The sequence below is a fragment of the Bacillus rossius genome, chromosome 2, assembly GCF_032445375.1.
Source record: "Bacillus rossius redtenbacheri isolate Brsri chromosome 2, Brsri_v3, whole genome shotgun sequence".
NCBI lineage: Eukaryota > Metazoa > Arthropoda > Insecta > Phasmatodea > Bacillidae > Bacillus > Bacillus rossius.
In genome coordinates, this window is record NC_086331.1 from 131728103 (window position 1) to 131754875 (window position 26773).

The 26773-nt window shown below is 37.9% G+C and overlaps 1 protein-coding gene across 2 annotated transcripts in view; it reads left to right on the top strand.

Moving 5' to 3' along the window:
* Positions 1-4594: 4594 nt before the first annotated feature.
* The window catches only part of LOC134529843 (galactosylgalactosylxylosylprotein 3-beta-glucuronosyltransferase P), an 81600-nt gene continuing 59421 nt past the window's right edge, over positions 4595-26773 (top strand). Inside the window, exon 1 of one of the 2 annotated variants that reach the window (XM_063364344.1) lies at positions 4595-4736. The gene's annotated coding sequence lies outside the window, so the exon portion shown is untranslated. The remainder of the gene's footprint in view (positions 4737-26773) is intronic. The other variant, XM_063364346.1, reaches the window with a different exon arrangement.

Genomic DNA, 26773 nt, shown 5'->3' on the forward strand with positions numbered 1-26773 from the left:
AAAACTGAAACGAGTATTTTGTGTACATTATGGCGGCCATATTGTATCTGCAATTTTAATTTTTTTTTTTTGGTCTGCTGGAGGGCAATTTCGCCATATTGTTCTTAATTTCACCCTCTATAATGTTGTAGTATCAATAACCACACAGTCAACTACTGTCACATTCTCCATCTTGTCGGCCATCTTGGCCACCATATAAAAATTCCATGATTATTTACCTATAAATTCGAGAAAAATTTCCAAGAATAATCAAAAATAATTACCAATCCATTACTGATTGATTCGATCGATTCCTGTGATTGTTTAGATCTTCGCTCGTTGCAATATATATATACATTTTCCTAAAAAAATATTTAAATATAATCACTTCAATTTAACATTTTACAATAAAAGTGACAGGTTCAAGAAATGAAACAACACACTTTTAACAAATAAAAATTTATTACATTATTTATTTTATACTGAAAGCACAAAAAAGAAATTAATAACATTTATCGATTTCTGAATCTGCTACCCACACTTTAAAACGAGGTGGAAAGCCCCAACACTTGACATAGAATCGTCTATTTCTTAATTTAAGAATATTCCCCACCAAAATAATGTCGGGAAACATCCTTGCAGAATCTCTTTGGCTTAGAAGACACCACGAATAGATTTGTGGCCCAAACTTCATGGTATTAGGTCTTAGGTTCCGATTCACAATGTGGGTCACCCGTAAAAGTTTGGACTTCAATTCGCAGTGAAACATTTCTCGAAGACACCTTTCTGACTGGAGATCCACACAATTTCACTGACGTTAGCTTTACACTTTCGTGGATCTTTCTTCTTCGTGTTGGGAAAAACTGTTCGAAGCAGGTGATCGTCCTTCATGTCTTTAGGCTTCACTTTTGTAATAGAATACCTATATTTAATTAAATTCGCTTATTAGTTCCGGCAAGATATCCAGATACTTGTAATTTCCCTTAGCTGTGAACTGTCGCCACATATTGGTGTTCAAAGTTCTGTTAAACCTCTCGACATCGGAGGCTGTGACATTACTGAATTAAGAGAATTTTTTTAATGTCAAACTTCTTCATCAAAGCCTTGGGGGACTCCTTGTAGAATTATTTGCCGAGATTCGTTCGCGAGTGCGACAGTACAGGTCCGTCGTGCAAAATGACTGCCATGGCCTTGTTTATGTCGGTCGCATTCTTTGATTTCACAGATCTGGCTCAAGCGAACTTGCTAAACACGTGGATGACCGTCAACATTTAGTCGAACCCCTTGTTCACTCGGGAATATGGTATAATCTCTACAAATCATCAAGCCATCTTGGAGCAGGCTCCAAGGGCTCCCTAGCCCGATGTGGGGTCGACGTGGTGAGCGACGACACAGCTCCGGTGCTAGCCCGGACAGCTGGCAGAGGTTGGATAGGCCTCCACCGGACCACGGGTTCACTGGGTGATGTAGGCGCCAGCAATGCTGATAACGTCTAGGAGCTTAGGACGCAGCCACTTGTCTGGTTAGCTAAGTGAGGCGGGGGGTTAAGGTGGTGTCTATGCTGGGATGGGTAGCCTCAGCCTCTGGACATAGCTGGATCTCCAACACCTCTCATGTTCCGCGTGTACGGCGTATGTGGGCCCCAGGCCGGTAGGGCTCATGCTAAGAGGGCTGGGTCAACAAAACAAAAGGGGGAGGAATCCCTTAAGTACTGTACTGTAACAATCGACATGTACCTGAAAGAAACTCACCCAATCACGGAACAGAGACGATGCTATAGTGTTTTATCTTTCAGCTAATCTCGGAATATTTTCGCGAAAATATGCATGCCCTTATGTATTTGACTGATAGGATGTAGAATTACAATAACGAGGAAATCCAAACACCAAAAAACAAAATAATTCTAACATGTATTGAAAATGTTGACTTTACTAAACCAGGGACCATAGGTATGATGCTAGGATCCGAATCAAAGATGTAAACTGCAGAAGAAAAATACTAATCTATGTGAGCAGTAAACATATTGCCTATGAACGTCACACGAATAAACTGCAATTTAGCAAGTGGAACGTATCTCAATAGAATACTAAACAACATGCTACACGAGTTTTTGCCAATGGTCCTGCCAGGATATGAATTAGCTGAAGTGCCGCAAAAGCGGGAATTTACGTTCCAGTCGTCGTGAAGTGCGCACATGAAGTCGTCGTCAGAATCGTTGACCAGAGAGGATGCTTGGTGAATTTTTTAGGCGAAGAAATTACACTTCATCTGCACTTCAAGCGATGGGCATAACATTTGTGAGACTGGAGAGTTATAAAAGAAATCGCATTTGCGTGCAAAAGACCAGTTCTCTACTAGACATTGCTAGACATTGCTGCATTAACACCTGATAGTGTAAAGTTTCTTCTCAGTGTTGGATAAGTGCCGAATAAATATGGAAGACGAAATTCTCAACGTGAAAGACCCGGTAATTTTTTATGACAGCATGGCAGCATTACAAAAATGTAACTGCCCGAGCAACAGGCTTTCTTGCTTGGACCCTACGCACTACCATCTGAAGTATGCATCGCTGTACAACACCAAGATATCCGTACATTACCTTCGCAGTCATTTTTACATATGAGTGGAATGCTGACAAAGGCGAGTGGTACACATTCGACCACGAGAAAATATACTGCAAAGGTATTCTTCACCTAATCGAGCGTATTACATATCTTCTCAATGGTGTCGAAGTACACCAGATGATAGATGTGGGCATAACATCCGCTATGAAAAAGTATCTTTCGCTCACACCGAACGGTCTCTGCAGCAAAGATGGCCGGCTGGGGTCTCGAGGATGAATACAAGCTACCTGTTTATGTCGAAGGAATGTTCGAAGTTTGTGTTTCTCTATCCATATATATAATCATTAATTCAAAATAAAAGTTCCTACTGCTTCTAACCAACACGCACATTAATGCAATAGTCTCAGCTGCAGAAAATCCACAGGATGTCCTACTTAAACTATAGTCTATCGAGTGGATGTTGCTTCTCATCCAAGTGAGCACGGTCGAATGTATGAAGTTTCTGAAGAACATAGAAAATGGCAAGAACATTTATGTACTTTTTCAAACCTGGAGCATCGAAACATATCCTCGCCTACCTAAAGTCAACATATCAACTATATAGTAAAGTCCAGCTTCACTACTGAAAAACCTAAGTACAACATAGTCGGGCTTCAGAATGGAAGACAGCTCGATGCAGGAGTGAGCCACACCATGTTCGTTAACTACTGCCAAATATGTAATGTAAATATATTTTTAAACAGCGAAAGCTACCCGTACGTTGACATTAACATGGACTTTGAAAATTGAAGATTTCTTTCCGCATATAAAATGTAAGTCACGTTTCAGAGAGCCACGGTCATTCGCTGATACTGAGTCCTGACAGTTTCATGAACAAGGCTCCGTTAATGGCGTTTATAATTTCCAAACAGGAAGATCGAATCAATTGGAAACCTCATCGACTGTAGGATCGAGATATCAAGGAGCGTAAATATCCCACCAGACACTTGTGCTTTTTGTCTGATACTTCACGATGGGCTTGCACCGTGCAACTGTCGAGACAAGCTTGTGAAAGTTTTCTCGTAAATAGGGATGAGTTTGCGAGATTAATTTAGTTACGACTGAGCATTGCTAGCGTTAAGATGTAGGTACTTCAACCTGCAAGGTTTTTCAGAGCTGAAACGAAGATGACGGCAGGACTTGAAACCGCCTCCGTATCCCTATAAAATACTGGGTTGAAAAAGAAACGATCCAACAAATGCTTATGCAAATATTACCATTTATGGGATTGGGACAAAGAAAAAAAAAAGGGGGTTGTCTGTGAAGTCGGTTTACGGACGATAATTTTGCGTGATAACGTCATAAGAAAACATTGATGAAAAATTGCATACCTTTTTAATTTTCAAATATTATTTACAGTTTTTGCAAATTTAATTTAAATAATTTGTTTAAATATAATTACGAACAATTAGTTAAAAAGCCCGCCTCAACCTGTTTGATATTATGGAAGATTTTCTCGCACGGTGGTTGGCCGGTTCTTGCACGCTCGGCTCAGGCGGAACGTGACAATTTTCCGTGCGTGCAGCCGGCGTTCATCGATTTATAAGACGTTATCTCGTCAAAAAAAAATACCGTGCCACCAGGTGAAAAACATTTTCGATGATTTATAAGTAGAGACAGGAAAAATTCGCGGGTTCATTTCGCGATAGGCTAGAATCCAAGTGCGTGTAACTTATTGCCGCTTCAGTGATTGGAACACAGTTTTCCTGAAGGACTGTGAGCCAATGAATGACTCCTCAACGTAAGAAGTATCGAATCATAAGCATCCCAGTTAGCAGGTGCCACGAGTCAGTAGCCAATGAGCTGGTGTAATATTCCCGCGCACATAGAGGATCGTGGAGTCCATCCTAGAGGTCATTCAAACCGCGAATTTTTCCTGTCCCTCATTACAAGTCTGAAGCCAGGATGACAAGATTGTCGTCGTGTACCGCAAAACGGGCGGGCGAGGTACGACAAGTGGGGGACGGCGGCGCGGCAGTCGGGCGCCTGCGCGCCACATCTGGCAACAGCGCGCGCAGCTGCTCCGCGGCAGACGGGCGACTGCGGCTGCCGGCGACATGTGCCGTCTCCCGCACGGGCGGCTCGGCGCGGCTGCCTGGGCCGCTGGCACGTGCACGTGCACGCGGACGTGAGCACCTGCCCGCGCATGCGCACGTGAGTACCCGCTGCGTCGCCTTCTGGTTCACGCACGAGAGAGCCAAAAACCCCAAGTTCCGTATCTTTAATGTAGCTATCCTAACCTAACCTAATTTGTGTATGGGGGGTGTTAACAAGCATGCCCCCCCCCCATATTAAAGCGGGGGGTCCGGGGGTCCTCCCCCGGGAAAATTTGGATTTTAAGGTGTAATTAGTGCTATTTTAGCAGTTTTCGGTTCTTAAATTTAACTATTGTAATGATAAAAAAATTATTAATTTTAATATGAAATTTGTTTGAGTGATGAATAAGAAATTAATTAAAGATTTTGTGCTAAGGGGGGGGGGGGTGTTTAACCCCTAACCCCCCCCCCCCCTGGTTACGCCGCTGATCCTAACCAAATCAACCGTCCACAATGTTTTAAAGTATTTATAATGTAGCTAACCTAACCTAATTGACCATTAGTATCCTTTAAACACCGCCATATTTATTTTCAATGAACCAAAAAAAAAAAACCTAAGATGCACGATCGGGCGTTTGGCTCTCTCGTCTGTGAAAAGAAGGCTTCCCGTCGCAGCTCTGCCGCTCATGCAGGCTAGGAAACCATCTATCTTAAATAAAAAAAAAACATATATCTTCTTCAGATTCGATATTTTTGTTTAGAGGATTCAAATAACCTTTACATGCCTATACGCAGAACGCAACAATGTATGATAAACGTATCATGGGTAATTTTGTTAATAAACAAGTACGCGTTATTTAAAAAAAAAATGTTTTTCCGTTAAGTTATTGAACGCTATTTAGGTTTTTATCCACGTTATTTACAGTGTATTAACTAAATGAAGCGTGTACTTAGCTCCTTAGCGCTATGTTGTGAACATAATACACCTGCAATAATAATAAACCAGCTATAGAGGCCAGTCGCTGCTAAACCTCTCAAAATCGATCGAGTTAGCCCTTAGCAGTGCAAGTGTTAGTCCACGGAAATGGCAGTTGTATGTTTATGGCGGCTAGGGGTTGTGGAACTAGCAGAGGCGCCGGTAAGCACACACTAACTTTTAAGCACCCGCCTCATCTAATAAATTATATTCTAAGTGATAGTATACAACCAACTCTAGAATATAAAGTTCTCAATTCAAGTAGGATCTCTGCGCCACTTCATGTGGACATGTTTGTTTTCGATTGTTGCGCGCCGAAAGAGAGTTGATGTGGCATCAGGAAACGCGTTTCTCCACTACATCCGCTACAAGACACATGTGATAACCACTGCTGTAGATAATGTAAAAAAAAAGTTGTAATACATCCTGCGTGTAAATGTATAACACATAATTTGACTGGAACATTGTCCCGGGAAATTGTTCTTTCTTATTGCGTATGATTTGTATTTTAAAATAAAATATTAAAATAAAGAAAGGAAGTAAATGTGTTTTGTGATGCAAATCTACAAAATTATCCAAAAATATTTAATTTTGAAAAAATATATAAGACTTTTAGGGACATAATTCAGGGAGAAATTATTCTGTGTAACATATACAATTGTATTAAAACGTAAAATGTTAAAATAAAGCATCTGTGTGTTTGTGATGTGAAACACCATACTATAGAAAAAAGTTGATTTTGAAATTATCAGTAGTAAAACTTTTACACAAACTGGTTACGCAATAAGGAACATACCAGATTTATATCACAAATTATCTCCATCGTCTGCCAATTACTTTTTTGCCACAAAACATTGCTCTGTTTTCTGAGCCTACCGAATTTTTTAATGTCTTAAATTCTGTTTTGTCGGCTAGTGTTTTCTTCGTACGAATAATGAAGGATTACATGAACAAATGCAAAAATTAAATATGTACAATAAGATTTTTAAAAGCATAATACAATTTAAAATAACTTAGGTTATTATAGCTTGGCGACGACAGTTGCTACTTACGTGGCAATGATATAATAAGTATGCAGTATTACTTTTAAAAAGAATAAGTCATTATAAACACCAACATAGTACAGAAATAAAAACCAAATTAAAAAAAATTATTCCGATAAAATTATCTCATTTTTCCCTTTTTTTATCGCTTAATGGTGAGACTGGCATAAAAGGCAAAAGTCTACCAAACTTCATGCTTTCTGTAACAAGAGGTACAAGTTTCATTATGTGTGTCACTGACATTTATCAAAACCTAAATAATGAAGTCCAACTACTACGTGTTGGATGACCTTTTTTGTTGGGGAGGAAGGAGACACATAACCCCAATTATTAATTGTGTAATTTCGTCTCTTCTCCCACAAAACAATCCAATCAGAAAAAACAATTTATTCAACCAAATTCATAACTGGGTAAAATTAAATGAACGAAATGTGTGGTGTGAATGAATATACGTCTTAATATGAGTCACACGACTGTGTAGGTACTCCAAAACGTGAAGTAACATTGAAGAGGCGAAGTCTGGAGGTACACGGCTGTATTAGTAAAAGCACGGGTACGAGTAAAATACACATAAAGTGCACGCGACGTGTTATTGTGTACACACGACGTTAAACCAGGCAAACGGCACTAAAAGAGTTTTAATACGTACTTACTAAGCCATAAAATGAAATGATCGTTTTACGTCTCGTAGCTACGCACGCACGGTTTAATCCAGGCATGATACTTACTGCGCTGCCCATGCTGTTAGATAGTGTGGAACCCACGAATATCTTCGACCAATCACATACACGAAGAACCCATTGCACGTTTACCATATTTCAGTTTCGTTTAGGCTCAGTATTAAAATATGCTGAAGGGTTGTGGTATATATTTCCAGAATAATCATAAACTCTTGTCTTCTAAATGTTTTCAAAATAATATTTATTCAGTAAATATTCTTGTAGGGCTGCGTAAGCAAAACACGAATAAACATTGAAAAATTTAAGTACACTGAAAGTAAAATAAAATAATAGTTTCTTAAATAAAAAGATTTACCAAAATACACTAAAAATAGATTCCGATATTATAGACATGTACCGTACGAATTATTAGCTTTAGTGCACTCATGTGTAGGTTTCCTGCGTTAATAAAGTACCAAACACTTAATTAAATATACATTACAAATTTAGCACGACAATTTATCTCAAGAATGTTAAATGATTGGATATTGTACATAATTTCTGTCGGATGGAGTAACACCATCTTGTTAGGCTTTAACTTTATTATTTGGTGATACTTATCTTTGGTCACTTTCGTAATTATTCTTGCTATAGATTTAGCAAGCAAAACGCATGTTTATTTTTCATATCGTCGCTATTAGGGGTATCAGACTTTACTTATTGTATAATATACATAACTTACATTTCTGTTTCAAAATATATTATGAACTTAGTAACGATCGACCTCGAATTTTTTTCTAGAGAGGTAACGTGGCGAACGTTGCAGTGAGTCAGTAGGTTTTCTCGGGATACTCCCGCTTCTCACACTAACGTGTTTCGTCTCTGCTGCACTCGCAACACTTAGTTTTCACATGTCTCGATGTCAGCTAGTTGTTAAGCTTCAATTACTATTTTCCTGTGCCATTGAACTATCTACTTTCTGCGCTTAAGGCTTGCTTTCCCTCCAATCTTAAAACTGGACTGAAAATTGAAAATCGCGTTTGCAAGCCAAGAATCATAGCAACAATTATAACCTAACTTTTTCTTATGGTAATGCTTTCCTTTAACGGAAAAGTAACTCAACAACAATCAAATGAACCTTACTCAGGAATAAATAAATATTTTTATGTTTTAATATTTCCACTAAAAGTCTTAATGACAAAAGTAACGGAGGTTTATTTTTCTTTCTTCATTTTAGGTATATAAACCATTTTTGAATTAGTGTCTTTTTCGATTAATCTTACATTCTTCCAGTGAGTATATATCACAAAATAAGTATTTACCCATATGCGTAGCACAAATAACATAAACATCCCAGTTGTTATAAAATTTCACGAGGTCTTATAGAATAACGATTGGTAAATTTATAACGCACATGATTATTTTTTTACTATGTGACGTGTAATGTTTACTAATTTAGCCACCAAAATAAGTAAAAAAAAAAAAAAAAAAAAAAAAAATTCCAAATCAATTTAAACCCTTTGGTAAATTCTAGATTTCTAACTTAACGAGCCACTTTCTTGGCATTACATTAATCTTTTGGTAAATAGGTTTATTTTTTAGTAAACATTAATTTTCTAAACAAAGTGGGCAAAGCTTTACTCAAAGCAATACTTAACTTACGAACACAGTTCAGTTTGAAGTTTCATTTTGGTTATCAGATTGGAGGAACTCAAGTCTTAATCGATAGGTGATGGTATAGGTAATTAAAAAATGTAAACTGTAAAATATTGTGTAATTTTACTCAGAATGTATGTGGCAGCAATGTCTCTACTAATGTTGGTGTATGTTTACTCTTGTGCTCAACTAAAAATACTATCAAAATACTAATAGTACAGCCATAGCTGTTGGTGCATTTTTTACTTGTGATATATAAATTTAAATATGCATGTGTGTATATATTTACCACAACCGTCAGTTAATTTAAATACGTCGTTGAGTAAATTTTTAGTTTATACTTCTTCTAAAAATATTTTGTCTCTTAGAGCTTATATACGTTAATTAAGTATTTGTTTTTACTTAGAGCAATTTTTAATTTAACACTTCTGCTGCTCAAGTAAACACATTTTAAGCAATCTGAATGACTTGGTGGAGTATTGAACCGACGACCTTATGGATGTATGTCCAGCGTCTTAACCTCTTGTCTGTTGTGCACAATAATAACTAATTGTGTAATTTGTATTATATCACTTACGAAACATTATGTAAATTAAATGGGTTTATGGCAGTATAATTTGTCAAATATATATATATATGTATATATGTATATATATATATATACATATACATTTCTATGGTTGTTATAAAAATACTCTGACAAATATTTATCACGTTTACAATTACGTATGTACTGGCAACAAACAGGACATGGATTAATTTAACACGTTTTGCAAGTGTAATTTCATCTATACATCCAAATGTGTGATTTAACATGTTAGTTATTTTAATAACCGGTGAAAATTCGTGTATTTTTACCGAAGCCTGTAGCATATTTGGATTTGTTAAATCATTTTTTTTTTGTAAAATTGCACTAACTGTACTAGTTTTTCAAAATGACACGACAAGATGTAAAATTACTAAACATTTGTACCCATATTAAATTTAACGAATTTTTTGAGTGATGATAATTTTAAATCGCAGATAATACGTTGTTATATTGTTTGTTTAGCGGCTTTATACGCAAACGCTTGACGATTTGTTAGTCCGAAATTAGTAAATTTAATTAGTTGACGTCCTCCAAACACAGTGATAATGTAGAACCTCTCGTCATACAAAGAAGTGAAACACTGAGACTCTTAGAACTTTCAGCGAGTACACAGCGCCCAGTTCATTTTAAACGTCTCGTTATAAAGAAATTAATTAATTTATTAATTAAATGTTAATTTTTTTCGTTATTCACATGTCGTACAAGCAAATTTGTATCACAGAAGTACAAATTAAACGTCTTGTCGCAAACAAATAGCATCAATCGCTGAATGACGCACGAGGTTTAGCGAAATTCGCTCCCGAAGTTCGTTTTTTCGTATTTATTCTAGATGTGAATTTATTTCAGTAGACAGACGTATAATGAATTAATATATTTGCAAAAAACGTTTGCGAGTTTTTGATTAAAGAAACATAAATTAAGTGTGGCCTATGTTTAGCAAGCTACTAGCGTGAAGGTCTATATCAACGACGATATTAGTGGCTTTTTACGACACAAGAATATTATATTTACATAGTTTGAAATAATTTAGCCATAAAAAATTATTTTAAAAATAACTTCACCGCAGTTCGTTGCTTTCAAAAATCTCGTTTTCACTCAAACAAAGCAAAAGCACCGAGTGACGCATACTATTTAAAATAATGAGTGCGCAAAATTATTCAAATTCAGGAGCTCCTCATGAGAAGTAAAAAATATATATATTCTTAATGCGATTAAATTTTTTTTGTTGAGAGATATCGTACACCGAGAATAATTGGGCCACATCTCAAAAAAAAAATTTTTTTACATTTTTGTATATTTGTAATGTCTATGGCCATATCTATTCGGTATAACAAGGCCATATATGATGTAGTACAATAAATATTCACCTGAGATGAGATATGTCCTTATTGCATTTTAAATTTGTAAAACAGAAATCAAAATAATACAGCCACATGTTGACATGCGGCCTTATTATTCGTACAGCTGAAGGTGGGTTGGAATACACCATGGCCATATTTTTACTTGTGCCATAGAAACAGTGCCGACATTATGCACTTCCTGATTGCTGAGGCTAAGAATAAACTTTCATTTATTCACTCTCCTGTAAAATTTAGTTTTTTTTATAGTTTTGCGATATCTCAGGAATAATATCATTCTACAAAAGAGTTTTTACCTGCGGCCTCTCTAGGTGTAAAACAGAAGCGTGATCAATAAGTTATGAGTGACACGGAGTTGGGAATAAAATGAGTTCGAATTGAGCGAATGTGCATCTCACGCCTTTAAATATGAAAAAAAAAATGTGTGGAATTTTCGTCTTTTGTTTGTGAACCCAACTATATCTGCCTTAAAAAAATTTCTTATCTGTTTAAATAAAAAGTTAACATCTCCTAGTTCCGAATTTTAGCAAAGATTCATATTATTAATGTTACTTTACGTGCTACTTTTGTTAATAAGGTACGAACTATTTGTTTCCCACCGGTAAATTACTGTGAACCGTACTCTTTTGTATATAGATTAAATAACAATGATTCTGAACACTTTTTGCTAGCTGAATGGTTTGAGAATGTGACGAAACATGACATATATTTTTAAGAATAATTACGTGCTTCTAAGACATAGGAAAAATATAATGGCCGCTAACCTGCCTCCTTACCCACCCTAAAAAAAAAATCAAATAAAAGCTTACGGTGGCCATTTTGAGGAAATGAAAGTGTCATTGGATCGATCGCAATATAATAATCGGCAGAGACCGGAAAAATTTGTTTACCCGTTTCGAAATAGGCTAGAATCCAAATTCCTTCATCTTCATGCTGCTTCATTGATTGGACCACAGTTTACCTGAAGGACTCTGAGCCAATAGAAAACCCTCGGCAGAAGAATCATCGAACCACAAGCATCCCAGTTAAGCCTGTTTCACACATGCACGGCTCTCATTCGGATCACATAAGGTTTTGTGTTCTCTTCCGTACACTCAATAGTGATCATTAGAGACCGGAAAAATTCGCGAATTCATGTCGCAATAGGCTAAAATACAAATAGTTATACCTCAGTGCTGCCTCTGCTATTGGCTCACAACTCACCTGGATGACTCTGGGCCAATGAGAAACACCCAACCAAAGCTGTATCGAATCACAGGCTGCTACGTTGGGACGTCTCACAAGACAGCAGCCAATGAGTGGGTGACATTTGACCGAGTGTACGTATAACTATGGAGTTCATCCTGCAGGTCATTGAACCCGCGAATTTTTCTGGTCCCTAGTGATCATGGAGAGAAGATAAGCTGTTGCCATGTTGTTTCTCCATAGAAAAATTTAAAAACGAAGGAGGAATACTAGAACTCTTTGGGCGCACCCTCTAATCACTTTACGGCACGAATTTGGAGCATTCTCCCCCATTTTCCCGAAGTTCAGAGAGCGTGAAGACAAATGTTTTAATAACTTCAGGATATATCAGAAAAACTGCGACACTTTCCAAAACAGAGATCCACTCGCTGTCAGGTTAAAACAGAAACAGAACCGTGCGTGTGTAAAGGCGCTGATTGCTTTCTGTTCCCTGGAAACGTGTTCGCACCTTACAGAAACCTGATGAAACCTGTTCGTGTCGAGGGAGTATTCTGTAAGGTACCGAATAGAAACCGAGGCACCGTTTCACACATGTCGGCAGCAACCGAAAGACAACAGAAAACGAACAGAACCGAATGTAACCGCATACCTATGTGTGAAACAGGCCTAAGCAGGTGTCACGAGTCTAGTAGCCAATGAGCAGGTGTTATTTGCTCGAGTACATAAATAATCTTGGAGTCTAGCCTAGATGTCACTGAAACCGCGAATTTTTACCAGTTCCATAATAATCGGGTAAAATTCACGTTATTTTATGGGCACCGAGTCTATGTCAACTGATGTCTAGAGACCTGCAAAATTCGCGGATTCATTGACCTCAAGGATAGACTCCACAGTCCTTTAAATACTCGCGGAAATGACACCTGTTCATTGGCTACTGACGCGTGAGACGTCTCAACTAGGCTGTCCGTAATTCGGCACTTTCTTGGTTTAGTGTTTCCCATTGGCTCACAGTTCCCCGGATAAAATGTGGGCCAATCGCAGAAGCGGTACGAAGGTATAGTTGTTTTGATGCTAGCCTATCGCGAAATGAATCCGCGAATTTTGCATGTCTCTACTGATGTCTTAAGAGATGTGTTATAAATAGAGACTGGAAAAATTCGCGAGTTCAATGACCTCCAGGATAGATTACACGATCCTCTGCCTACTTGGGCAAACGGCGCCCGTTCATTGGGTACTGAATTTTCAGGCGTCTCAATTGGGTAACTTGTGATTGGATACTTCTTTGATTGATTGTCTCTAATTGGCCAAAAGTCCTACATATTAACAGTGAACCAATAGCAGAAACAGCACAACGGTATGATTTGAATTTTAGCATATCACGAAATGAACCCGCGAATTTTTTCCTGTTTCTAGTTATAAAAGAGTAGGTAATTTAAAATGTGTGTCCATTATCAAGGTAGCATGGAGAGTGTATGTGTATTTTTCTATTGTTTCATTCGACTGTGTGTAAATAATTTAAAATACAAACATAGTAAAACTCAAAAAGATTTTTAAAAATTGCTGTGGAAGTTTTAAAGGCTTCATTAATTATTTTTTTAAGTTTATTTGTTATTTTTTGAGACGTTAAAAGTAACATAAAATTTATTGAGAAAAATAAAGTAAAATGCAGAGTCACAAATCGGGCAAAATATGAAGTATTTTCCCGTTATAATGCGTAGAAGAATGATTTTGAAGTTTAAACATACACTGAAATTTATTTTAATAAATGTTATACCATTTTCTTGGTTCTATAAACAACCTATATAAAATATAAAAAAAGTAAAAGGTTTATCTCATGGTAAAATATTATGTCAGCTTTTTTTTACTAGCTAGAAAAATAATTTTTTCAACATGCTTCTTTAACTTCATAACTTACACCTTTGCTATTCTGGTTTAAAATATTTCTCCTCGCTTGTCGTAGTTAGATACATAGAAACTAAGGGCGGTATTCCAAGACATTCAGGCAAGGTAGCAAATAAGCACTGCCTTGTTGGGACACAACCGTAACCTAACTCGCGGGCCGTATTCCAGAACGTGTTCAAACCAAATACGAGTAAGGAAACAAATCGGCAACCGTTTTAATAAACGGTGCCCTGCGCGAGGCTAGGAAATGGTTTCAACGCATTCTAGCGGACGTTTTGGCAACCATCGATAAAATTGTTACAGCAAAAATCTTAGAGATATCAGCACCGTCGCACAAATTAAATGGTGTTATTCTAATTTTTATGACCATAAAAGTGTACAAAATGTATTCCGGGATCGTTTTGCTACTATAAAGTTTCATTTGGCACACAAACACTCTTCGTACGTCCACCGATATAAAATATATGCGAGTTAACGGCGTCAGACGCGGGCCCGCCATCTGGATGAAATCAAGGAAAAAGCGAGCTCTGCGCATGCGTGGAATTTGGGCAACATATAGGTCTGGATAAGTCACCGAAATCAGTTCCCCAAAAATAAGGGGCTGGCCGTGACCAATCGTGTACTAGGAATACGGTTAGGGAACCGGTGTAATATATTTAACACCTACATCCTTACTTTTTGTGTCTCTGAATACCGGCCTAAGGCTCGTAGACGAATGTTGAAGACATTTCATGGCTATTGTCATCACAGAAAACCTACAAGTTGGACCATGTATTTTTCGCGAAAAAAAATCTCAACGTTAATTAGACCGCAATAAGGTATAACCACGCCAGCGGTTTCTTCCTTGTAATTGGTGACCGTATGCAAAAGGACCAGGCCATTTACGACGTGTTGGCTTCAACTCTGAAAGACTGTGATTCATGTACCAACAGTAAAACTATACTTGAAAGAAACACTTAATCATGAAACACAGACGCTGCTACATTATTTAAACTCTCAGCTAGTCTCGAAATATTTCCGCGAAAAATACATGGCCCTACCTATAAGTTATTAAACAAAAAGACAAGAATAGAGTACCAACAGAGAAATGTTATCATGTAAACATGTGGATAGTTCCGGAAGTGGAATATATTTTAAAATACGAGATAATTTACATTACGAATGACGAAAAACGAAATAAATACCAAAGACATAATCGATTATACGAACTACGACAGTACAGACAAGCTATACTCGACTTGGTGAATACAGCACAGGGAAACACAGATACAGATACAGAGTGAAGATTGATGACGATTAACTAAATACAGTTAGTAAATACGAGCAAATTTATTTTGTCATTAGTTTCCTGAATTAATCTCGTCCCTGTGTTGTTTCATGAAATATTCAGTTTCCGAAATCATCTACGTGCTCCACGTATGCTTATTTGACTTGATAATTGTTCTCCATTTGTCCTCTAATTGTCATTTCAGTTTGTTGATCTCCGTGTTTCTGTGACGACAAAATCCATGCAACGACGGCCGTTCAACATCATCTGCTGGTAATTAAACTTTCAATACAAAAATCCTTCAAAGTTAATGTTGAAACTAAATAACGACACTCATATCTAGGCGCTATCTGGTTATCGAATCCGTTTGCATGCAGATCCAGAAATCTCGAACAATATTTTAGCCATTTCTTTCTCATTCTTTCAATACGTTGCATTATATGACAAACGTGTGGTCATAACTTGACATTCATACAACCGAGACAAGTTTTTGAAACCACACCGCCCACATATAAGTGATATAAGAAAATGTTTTAAAAATTTTTGTATTATTTGTATGCTTTAAGTGTGTATAATAAAATATTTTAATAATTTAATATTTTAAAATTAGTTTCGTGCTAAGCAAGGAGAATAACTAAAACAGTATTCTGTCCTAAAAAAAAGTTCAGTTCAATATGTTTGCAAGTAAATAAGAAAACCAAACGCATAGTTCTTACTTACTCGTGAATACAAATTCTGTTTCACAATGGTGAATGAACTATGGGTACAAGCTACATTAAATCTTTTAGTTTTCTTAGATAAAACAAGAATTGTTTACTTTTTTAAGCTGAGAGTGAAACGAGATAGCTGACATACATCCGATAAATTCCGCTACAGTTTAGGCTACATAAATCTGGCCGCTTCAGGATTACACGAGAGACGACAGTTCACTAACATGCGAGTATTACCCGTCCCAAATATATCTTACGGTTTGTTCACTGCGATAAGCGTGTCATAAAAGTCGTATCAGTAAGAAAATGGAAGTATTTATTTTGACGGGACAGTTTATGTTTTTTGGTCACGTTTCGTGTAGACGCTTTGGACGTAGCAATATTTTATCTCAGAAATGTATTTGTTTGTAATTTAAAAAAAAAAACAATTTGTAACGTGCAGAGAAAAGTGAGTGGATTAATATTTTTTGACGTTATAACGTCTTATAAATCATGAACACCGACTGCACGCACGAAAAAGCATGACTCATTGTCACGTTCCGCCTGAGCCGAGCGTGCAAGAACCGGCCAACCACCGTGCGAGAAAATTTTCTATAATATCAAACAGGTGAAGGCGGGCTTTTTAAAAGCAGCAATTTAAAAAATTTGATATGACGTAATCACGTAAAATTATCGTCCGTAAACCGACTTTACAGACAAACCCCTTTTTTTCTTTCGAAAAGTATAACAAGTTAGATTTTATTTTGAATTGTTATCAATTGTTAGGGTTCATTTATAATTGCGTAGCCAAAATTTTTAGTCACAGTATCTAATAATTTGTTGCAGTATGGGTATTAAAAAACTTTTCCGAAAAGACCTATAACTCGAAAACTACGAAATGTTTTGACTTTTTTTTAAATTCAGAACCGCCATTTACTGGCCTATCAACTGTTCTCGGTGGTTTTACTGGTTGTGGGAAATTCTCTCTGAGTGTGTGTATATATATGTATTTATTTGTGCGTGTGTGTGTGTATAAATAATGGATGGTGTATAAACAAGGGTCGTTACCACAACGCCGAACGAACAATAACGCCGAATACCATTAAGGCCGAATGCCAAATTGACCGCAACGCCTACAGCTAGAAAACTGCTGTGTACCACAACGCCGAAATACAGTAACGCCGAAAAATGTTGCTGCGGGAAGGGGGGGCCACAGGAGCAAAATGAAAAACAACTGAATGCATTTGTGTACCTAACCTAACCTAACCTAGCCTAACCTAACCTAACATTACCTAATCTAACCTTTGTGACAGTCCTGCAATGACATTTTTCGGCGTTAATGTAATTCGGCGTTGTGGTACACAGCAGTTTTCTAGCTGTCGGCGTTGTAGTCAATTTGGCATTCGGCGTTATGGTTTTCGGCGTTATTGTACGTTCGGCGTTGTGGTATTTCGGCGTTGTGGTGCGTCCCCTATAAACACAAACACACATCTATGCCCTGGGAAACATTTTTTAAATGTTAACTGTGATTGCTTGTTGCTCCAACAGCGAGAGCTGACAATTTCAGTTCAATAGGTTTTTATTGACACACTTTTTTTTTTCACTTTACAGATCTTGTTATTGCAACATGGCATTCCAGCACTCAGTGCTCTTTTACCTAATTTAGTTTATATATATATATATTTCTGATATGGTTATAGTAAAATAATATTTAAATTAAAGGAAATTTTAAAAAACCTTTAGAAATGCTTTTTTTGGAGCCTCTTTTGGCTCAATGTTTTTGTTTTGAGTCTATACCTAGAACATATTTACATTATACATTATACACACATTCATAGCAACTAATTGTCTTTCACTGTACATAAACAGGGCACTAGAATTTATCTATTTACATAAAAGGGGATTGTGGTGGGTGTCCATGGCTATTCACTGTTGGTGAGCACTGTGGCTGGTGTCCCTTGGTCAGGTTTCACACGCGTGGCCCAGTCAGGGCGGCCTGCCAGGGAGCTGACCATGGGCGTCGCAACCGGGGGGGATGGGGGGACACGTCCCCCCAATAATAAAAGCCTTCAATTTCGTCCCCTCCAATAATATATTTAGTTTCGTCGTTTCGTAGTTTCTCCTGATGTTTAAATTAATGATTTTGTGTGGACATAGCACCAGCAGATATGTTAACTGTGTTTTTACAAATGTGTTCTCTGAAAATATTTTTTATAAAAAATAAATTATATATTGCAACCAACTATAATTAGAAAATTTAGGAAAGAAAAATGCCTAAAAACCACCTTTCTGCACCTTCAAACCCCACATTTTCCCGGGGGAGGACCCCCGGACACCCTGCTTTTTTTTTTTCCAGGGGATGGATATTCCTCAACACTAAATCAATTGAAGTCCCCCCAAAAAAAATATATATCCTTGCGACGCCCATGGAGCTGACCCTCGGCTTCGGATGACCCCGTTCTTGTCGGCGACTTCCGACGACAGCTTCCTGCGCGGCGCTGCTATTTTTAGCCCGTCTGACCCTGCACGCAGGGCGCCGCTGCGATCGATGTCTTCACAGCCCTGCGCGCGCCCGCTCTACTCGGGCGTAGAGCCGCCGCTCTACTCGCGCCGCGTCTGGCGACACCCGGGTGCAGGCGTACCTCGCCGTCAATACTGCACTAGTGCATGCGAGGTGCACGGGAGAACACAGAGATTCCACTCCTAGGTTAAACATCAGTCTAGAGACCTGCGAAATTCGCGGATTCATTCGGTGATAGCCTAGAATTCAAACACATATACCTCTTAGATGATTTTTCTATTGGCTTACTGTTCATCTGGACGAATCTCAACCAGTTATAAACCCTCAACCAAAGAAGGATCGAATCACAGACAAACCAGCTGAGACGACTTACAATTCGGCAGCCAATGAACTTGCGTTATTTGCCCGAGTGTACATGGGGTATGTGCAGTCTATCCTGAAGGCCATCGAAACCGCGAATTTTGCAGGTCTCTAAACGTCACTCCTTATTTCTAGGGACCGGAAAAATTCGCGGGTTCAATGACCTGCAGGATGAACTCCATAGTTCTACGTACACTCGGTCAAATGTCACCCACTCATCGGCTGCTGTCTTGTGAAACGTCCCAACGTAGCAGCCTGTGATTCGATAAAGCTTTGGTGGGGCGTTTCTAATTGGCCCAGAGTCATCCAGGTGAGTGGTGAGCCAATAGCAGAGGCAGCACCGAGGTACTATTTGTATTTTAGCCTATCGCGAAATGAATTCGCGAATTTTTCCGGTCTCTACATTTCTCTCTGCCTCTCAAATTGGCCACTAGCGATTCTCACACTACCAACCGTACAGCATAAAACCAAATAAATGTAGTTCTGTCCAGATTTATGTCAGTATCTAGGTTATTATCGTGTTTAGGATCTAGGTCTGTTGTATTTTAGTATATTGATACTCATGACATAATAATTAAGGATTTTGATAAGATTTTACTAGAGACGGAAGGTGGTGTTCTTTGGTGTTCTACAAAAATGTCAGGTTAACAAAGTTGTTTCACAATATATAACAATTTTTGGCTAGTTTAATCGCGATATTAATTGTCATAAATCCCCGTCTGATACAATACACATAAACTGGCTTTATTTGAATTGGTAGCTACAAACACCGCAGATACACAAATAGGAATGTACCATTAACTTGTGCCTTCAAGAATCAACTGATACATTCAAACACTCGTGGTCACACAAAAATTAACATAAATGTTGGTATTTAAACATAAACGTTTACCGAGGTCTCTCGATTCCTTTAAATTTAGGTGCTACGCCTTATTTAATAGTTATACATCCTATTTAGTATTTCAAATATACGGTTTAGACAGACATAGGAAAAACATAACGATATTTTAATGAGCGCAATTGAAAAGAAAAAAACAAGGTCCCCAACCTGACGGTGTAGCATTTGTTGATTCTGACATTTATTTTAAAAAAAAACTTTTTTTAGTGGTTTCCTCAACACTAAAATGTTTTACGAATCAAAATAAATGTATCGAGAAATTAAAATCACATTTTATTTATACGTTACATTAATAATAATTACGTATTTATATTTCAGCTTTGAATGAGAATGACATTCTGATGTTGGTATAAACGGAATCCTTAGTGGACAATATGCGCATCGTAGGCCCTATATAGCCACAGGCCCCTAATGCCCACACCTGCGGTTTCTTCCCTGTAATCCAACATGGCGGCCAATATGGCTGCCTCGACTCCACAATGTTAGGAGTCATATATAGCTGGTGGAAATGGGCGATAGCGAATTATGATAAAGAATAAATAGAGAGAAGTCCAGTCGCCTGGTAAATATAGCAGAGACAATGTGTTATCATTCATTTACAATTGCATCCACCGGAATTCGAACACAGTTCCTCTGAAATCGGTGACATGTTTTTTAAATATTTGTTTAAAAAAAATTGTGGACTTTTTATACTACCGTATTAATATTTTAATAAATAATACTTTTCGCATTCGCCGAAAGACGAACCAAAGATTAAAATTAATAAAATGAATGAATTTTAAAAATAAAAAAATAAAACAATTTTTTTTTCCCAATTTTATTTGAAATTTAAATTTAAGATTTTCATAATGGTGTCATGGGTAAAGTTCAAGGTCATGACTTCATATAAGTCCGTCAGGGCTGCAGTACCCACTTTAGTAAAAGGGACTCTCTCTAAGGAAAATTACTCTTCTTTGAGGAAAATTTGTATCTCTGGATTTTTTGAGAGACAAAAAGAAAAATTGCCTTCAAAGATGGGAAACTTTCTCTCAAAATAAAGATATTTTGTGACTTTTTGAGAAAAAAATGAGAAGATCTGATCCAAAAATTTGAGATGGCCAGGTCATTGATCACATCCACAATTCAAACTCGAACACTATCTCAGACTCCTCCAAACTATAGTCTTAATAAAATGAGTTACTTTCAGTATATATATATATATAATTTTATATTTTAACGCTTAAAATAATATTTGGGGAGTACAGTAGTTAACTGTGCGCCAATCCTCGGAGAAACAAAAAAAAAAAAAAGGCGCGTGTACTTGTGTACGCGCATTAGAAGTTATACTTATTTTTATATTAATACACTGTTTTGAAATAAGTAGTTACAAAAATTATTAAAATTTAGTTACATTACTTTTGTAACAGAAAACATATTTTATAGATCAATGTATATATACATTCAAACCTCAATAATATAGACCTCAAGGAATCATAATTTTACCACTTTGCAACTATTAAAATTTTGATCGCAAGTTTTACATAAAATCTACATCATATTCAAATAAAGTTCAACACATTTTTCTCCTTTAGTACATGCATAAAACCAATTAAAAATATAATATTTTCCAAGAAAACTTGCATGTAATTTTAGGATGGCTACACCTGTGGCTATTAAAACAATATTTTGTTCTGGATTAAACGTTTTAAAAGGATTAAAGACAGAATAATAAAGTGAATGCTAGGAACTACTACATACAAAAATACAATTATTTTGTAAGAAAATGTAATGTAATCATTACTCCCCAACCTAAACTGAACCGAGCAATGGCCTCCGTATTACGTCAGGTGATGTTCACATTGAATCTCCATTGTTATGGGTAGAGACCAGGAAATTTCGCGGATTCATTTAGTCGCAAGCTAGAATGCAAACCTTCACACTCTCGCACTGTGTTCATGATTGGACCGCAGTTGTTTGGACACGCCCGTCTACGACCGTGAGCCAATGATGCCCAGCTAGGAGACAAGTAAGCGAATCAGTAGAGACCTGCAAAATTCGAGGATTCATTCTGTGATATGCTAGAATTCAAACACATTTACCTCTTAGATGATTTTGCTATTGGCTTACTGTTCATCTGGACGAATCTCAATCAGTTATATACCCTCAACCAAAGAAGGATCGAATCACATACAAACCAGCTGAGACGACTTACAAGTCGGCAGACAATGAACTTGCGTTATTTTCCCGAGTGTACAGGGGTATGTGCAGTCTATCCTGAAGGACATCGAAACCGCGAATTTTGCAGGTCTCTACGAATCAGGTAGTGCCAAATAACAAGGATAAAAATGTTCTCGCTAAGAAATCAACCAATCGGAAAGTAATCATGGGTCGAGCACACCTATAACTTTGAATTCTATCCTGAGGCCAGAAGAATCCGCGAAATTTCCGGGTCTATAGTTACGGGATGTGTGGCTTCCTCTGCTACGGAGCACAGTTTCCTCGCGAACACACAAAGAAACTCGCTAAACTCACGAACTTGCCGTGACTCGCCTGAACGATTGCCCCAAATGAAAGCAAAGCATCAGCAGAGTTACTTTTAAGCAGAACTGCGTGGAACCAGGAGACAAAGTAAACTAAATTTTGCCAATCACAACACCAATATTAAGTTCTTTTATAACATTCGCAGGTTCTATCTTTAAAAAAATAACTCTCAATATCATGCAAATAGTTGAACTCCAAAATGGCTGCTACTATAGGCCATACAATTGTACTTAAAGTCTTTACCGAGGCCATTAAATGATTTCCTAAAATACGCATCAAAAAAAATACATGTATATATTACAAAGCTTTCTTTCATACTAAAAGGCAAAAAAAAGTCTGCTCAAATTACTAACGGTTAAAGGAAAAATTTTGAATATTAATTAATATAAAATACAAATATATAAATTGACAACTAAACATTAGCCAAAACTCTTATAAATATAAATCATATAGTGGGAAGGGAGTGACCAGAACCCTCGAGTATGTTTTCCCGAACACCTTATTAAATATGAATGGATTTGTCAGTGATGGGGGGGGGGGGGGGGGACGTGATAGTAGAGTGTATAAGTTGCAATCATCGGAGAAAATCATAGCGGGAAATGTGAGAGAGATAGAGCCAATCGCGACCCAGCACAAGCGGACATTCAAACATTACGTGAAGGACGTGAGCCGGCCGTGTACCACAATCACACTGTGCCGTTATGGCCATGCCTTTTGACTAGAGACCGGAAAAATTCGCGGGTTCATAGACCTCCAGGATAGACTTCAATATCCTCTACACACTCGGGCAAATGCCAACTGTTCATTGGCTGCTGACTTGTGAGTCGTCTCGACTGGGTGGCCTGTGATTCGACACTTCTACGAGTGAGGGTCTCTAATTGGCCCTCAGTCCTCCAGATTAACAGTGAACCAATGACAGAAGCAGCACTAATGTATAATTATTTGAATTTTAGCATAACACGAAATGAACCCGCGAATTTTTCAGGTGTCTACTTATGGCCTGATCGGAGACGGGATGAACACATTGACAGGCGTCTACTGCGGGGTAAATGTCTGAGGGAGGGAGGAGGAGAACATTTAAAGAGCCGTATATCGAAGTATAGATGTTATTATGAGCCCATGTCCGTTGAAATCTGTTCCGGAGAATATGCGTAAAGGCCGGTCCACACGCAACGTTTTGTACACAGTTTTGACTGCGCAGGCAACTGTGCGAACAAAAAGGTTGCAGTTCAGTCGTGTCCACACAACACAGTTTGCAGCCAAGTTTTATCCTATCAGTTGCGAGAATTTCTTACTTTGGCCAATTCTTTCCGGTATACCGACCTCAAAGAATTAATGTGTTGTGTTTTTTTTTTTTTGTGATTTTATCTCTGTTAGTCGCGATGTCAACCTCTTTGTATTTTTGCACAAGTGCTTCATACGCTTGACTTTTTTTTGTCCATATCGCTATATTCTTTTGATTTGACCCGCCACAAACACGGAAAGGACTTAGACAGACCAATGAACTCTGTTAGAAATTCACGTGAACACTGTCGCAAATCGGTCGTCGTTGAACAGACTACACTGTTCCGGCACAAATGCCTAGGGAGAACTGAGCCCCGTGTACGGAGAAGACGGAGGAAGTGTCCACACGCTACGACAAGTCTGTGCAGCTCGACTAAACTGCGCGGACATAAATACTCTTGGCCAGTGTTTCGTCTCCGCGCAGTTCACAAAACTGCGCAGTTCACCTGTCTGCACGCTACGTCTTGTCTACAACGATGTGACCTGCGCAGGTAAATCGTTGCTGAAAACGTTGCGTGTGGACCAGCATTAACGGCTGGCTGTAAATAACTGCAAGGCAGTGGTTTCTGCGGAGCAGCCTGCATGACCGCCAATATCGCTGGTTCATCGACGAGTTCATTTGCCGGGATGCCAGCGGTGCCCGGGGTCAAACACAAGTCGCACGATAACAAGAGTTCGCCTGATTGGCGAAGCACAACTTGCGAATGAGTGCGATCAGGGCATCTCGAGGATTGAGACATGTCGAAAGCGTCGAGATTAGAGCATTGGGAGTCAGTGATAATGATGGGTCGTGCGACTCCGTCACTTACGCGAGGGATTTCTAGGTCGCGAAGGCTTCAGCGTAATAAATGCCCGTGGCATGCGGTAGGCGATAAAGATTAGACGATTTACGGGTTGTGTCGTAAAAGGCAGCTTCGAAAACTTTGTGCCGATTTAGACGTCCGTGTTCTGCCGACATCTGCAAGGAGCTCAGTGGAGTCCTGGTTCCATGTTAGGGTTGTTTGTCAGTGAAGAGGGCTGACTGGTGATGCTCGTTAAAACAAGATAACTACTGCTTAGACCATGTTTGGTTAATTAACTTATTATTCTTTATACATATTAACCATTATTTAAAAATGTGACAATAATAATGATATACTTTTAACATATTTTCCTTTAATACAGAGTATTACAAGTTTTCTTTACTTCTTTGAAAAATAATTTCAACAAACGAATATACATATACATCTCTTAAACTTTGTTATGATAGGTTACGAGGACCCCATGAATAAAATTTAAATATTTTAACTTAACATTTCTTTTAACATTTGTTTTGACTACTAGAATATTTTATATTTTTCAATAAACGTCCCGATGGTACGAATTTGGAGGTTGTTGTCCAGATGTTTAGCACATTATAAAAGTTGTTTGACGTGATAACGTCTTATAAATCGATGAACGCCGGCTGCACGCACGAAAAAGCATGACTCATATTCACGTTCCACCTGAGCCGAGCGTGCAAGAACCGGCCAACCACCGTGCGAGAAAATCTTCTATAATATCAAACAGGTTGAGGCGGGCTTTTAAACTAATTGTTCGTGATTATATTTAAACAAATTATTTAAATTAAATTTGCAAAAACTGTAAATAATATTAGAAAATTAAAAAGTATGCAATTTTTTCATCAATGTTTTCTTATGACGTTATCAAGTAAAATTATCGTCCGTAAACCGACTTTACAGACAACCCCCCTTTTTTTTCCTAACCTAAATTAAAACTAAGTGTACCTATTTGGATGGTCTAGGTAGGAAAGACTATTAAGTGCGTCTCAGGCCGAAGCCTATATAGTTAGTAAAATTATAAAACAAGATGATACCGACTTTTTTTTTTGTTTTCTTGCCGAAAGGGAATCTTCACGTCAAATAAAATTGGCTGTCTGTAAAGTCGGTTTACGGACGATAGTTTAACATGACGTCATAACAAAACATTGTTGAAATGATTGCATATTTTATGAATGAAATTGAATCATTTTTATTTTAGTAATAAAAGAATAAATACTTGAAATTATACTAGTAATCAGATTTTTAAAATGCAAGAATAATTAACCTTTATTGCCGAAATTGTTATTGTAATAAGCAATGAAAACTACATTAACTTTTCACTTCACTTTATAAACAGTCGAGTGGAAGAGAGATAGATGCGGCGCAAGCGTACAATGAGCGTAACGGGACACATCGTAACGGGACAATGTGTGTAACGGGACACAGCGTAACGGAACATTGTGCGTAACGTGACACTTTTTCGTGCGTGCAGCCGGCGTTCATCGATTTATTAGACGTTGTCACGTCAAAAAGGAATAATAATGCGATGAAATCATTCCCGAAACGGCTCAGGCAATCCGTGGCCGCTGGGAAGGGAGTGCAAGGACACACATCATGCTCTAGACAAGCACCCCGGTAACCACTCAGTGAACCGCGCGACCGACATCAGCTAACCGCTCAGGAACAACATCCCAGGCACTACAAACAATGCCAGGTGTACCTGGATGCTCTGATGACTTACCACTTGCGGCGGTAAAAGATGATTTACAGTGCGCTAATGCTCAAACTTGCAACGACGAACAATATAGGCAGAAGTCACATTATGGCGAGGTTACAGGCAGAAGGTCGTTCTGACCTTGGCATTGAACCAAGAAGGACATAGATAATCGCTTAGGAAGACTGTACTTCCAGCGCAAAGCGCTTCTGCACTTAATGTAAAGTACTTATAACTAAACGAACGTAATACAAATAAATTAACTTGATGTTTCCTTACACTATCACCTTTTTATAGACCATAGAATTCTTGATGTTGGATTAAAAACAATCAGAAGAAAAGGTTAAAATATCAAAATTAGATACACTGATGTTGCATGGAATTTACAATGAATCCATAGTGCATAACACTACAATAAAATACAAAGTTAAAAAAAAACTTTAAATTTGAGACAATAAAAATACACTTAATAATTTAAAAACATAAGTTTGGGAGAGCAGTTCACCATCAACAAAACAAAGAAAAAGAAAAAGTAAACAAAGTTGAGCATATGCCACACAACGTGCTGTCCCGTGACGGGTTGGTAGTGGTCAGAAACATCTTCTGAGTTTGCAGCAAGGGATTCTTGGTACCATGTGTCGCGGTAGTAAGACCTGGGAGAGAGAGAGAGAGAGAGAGAGAGAGAGAGAGAGAGAGAGAGAGAGGAATAGGGTCCTGTATGCCATGATTAGAGA